We start from the raw sequence: 1,938 nt of genomic DNA, 5'->3' as shown, positions 1-1,938 counted from the left end.
CACAAAATCCAACCTAAGTTCAGGCACATAGTCATTAATGTGTTTATGTTTAGCCAAGTTTGAAAGACATCTACTGTTCCAAAACATGCCTCTTTTGTGAAAACTCATGTGCTTTGCCCTTTTCGATGATTTTTGTTTCTTTTTAGAGGACCTAGATCTTGATTTCCGTAAAGATGACATATAGTCACAAAACACGGACCCTGGCCTTGCATCCTCAAACCCAGCCTTGTTTGTCGCGCCAACCAAATGAGAAAGTAGTGGACCATCATATGCGACCTTCGCTTCCTCCTCATCAGCATAGGGATACAATAGGAGCGCATACATTTAAGACAAGCCTTTAAATGACGATCTCCATATGTTTCAATGCACCCACCGCAACACTAACCTCATCGTCTTTCTTTCCCATAGAGATGCCAATATTGCTAAGACTAGACGAAATACAATTATCAGAAAAAGAAAGAAAAGATCTGACAGGAGAAGTATCCATTGAGACGGCCATATTACATACCGCCTAGCGCCACATTGCCCTTGCATGTGAATCAGCATCTATGGAAGCAAGACCATCAATGGAGATCACGTGACGATGCTGGAGCGGATAGGTGTGGCCGAGTCCGGCCCATAGCCAACCCGGATAACGAATGGTGATCAAGACCTAGTCAATTTATTTCAGCAAAAGACTGGTACTACCTACATCTGGGGTTTATTAGAACCCACCCCCCACAACACTAACCTCATCGTCATAGGGATACAATAGGAGCTCATACATTTAAGACAAGCCTTTAAATGACGATCTCCATATGTTTCAATGCACCCACCGCAACACTAACCTCACCGTCTTTCTTTCCCATAGAGATGCCAATATTGCTAAGATTAGACGAAATACAATTATCAGAAAAAGAAAGAAAAGATCTGACAGGAGAAGTATCCATTGAGACGGCCATATTACATACCGCCTAGCGCCACATTGCCCTTGCAAGTGAATCAGCATCTATGGAAGCAACACCATCAACGGAGATCACGTGACGATGCTGGAGCGGATAGGTGTGGCCGAGTCCGGCCCGTAGCCAACCCGGAGAACGAATGATGATCAACACCTAGTCAATTTATTTCAGCAAAAGACTGGTACTACCTACATCCGGGGTTTATTAGAACCCCCCCCCCCTGTAACATCCCAAATTTTCAATTTGGAATGTTATACACTAGATCATCATGCATGACATATTTTTCTTGCATTTTGGTTGATCCTAGAAATTTCACGCAACTCAAGGACCCTCGGAGAGAGTTGGAGATTTCGTTATTTTCATATTTGAGAGTTTCTCAAATTTTGAAAAGAGGATCGTTTGATTTATTTGTTTTATCTTCAATAAATTTTCCGGTGTCAAAATATGAGAGAGGGAATAATATGACTTTCCCAAAATTTAGGAAAATGAAGATTTAATAAATAGATCAATTTTGTTTTCCGGAGTTTTATTTGCATTTTATTTGGATAGGGAAAAATGGGAGTTTCGAAAATTGCATTTTAGGTCTGGAGAAAAGTTCATTTTGTTCGGCTCATTTTTAGGAGTCGGGGAAAATTTACTTTAGATTTTTCGGAGTTCGTTTAGTTCTCTTTTTGTTTTTTTCTCTGCGCGCGGAAACTATTTATAAAAAAACAAAAAAAACTGGACCAAGGCCGGCCAGGCCAAGGCCCAGCCGGGCCGAAGGCCACCGCGCCCCAGGCCACCGCGCGCCTAGCGCCAGGCGCCAGGGAGCCGGCGCCGCCGCCTCTTGCTCTACGAATCCTTTTAGGATTCTAGGGTAGCCCTTGCCCCTTTTTCCTTTGTTTCGTTATTCCTAGTCCTACTCCGTTTATTCTTTCCTATTCCTAGTCTAATTCCTTGCCCTCTACCCCAAGTAAACCCCTCCCCTCCCCAATATAAATACCCAAGCACCCCCCTT

Source organism: Triticum dicoccoides, chromosome 3A (genome assembly GCF_002162155.2).
Source record: "Triticum dicoccoides isolate Atlit2015 ecotype Zavitan chromosome 3A, WEW_v2.0, whole genome shotgun sequence".
NCBI classification, from domain to species: domain Eukaryota; kingdom Viridiplantae; phylum Streptophyta; class Magnoliopsida; order Poales; family Poaceae; genus Triticum; species Triticum dicoccoides.
Note: the sequence above shows the minus strand (reverse complement) of the source record.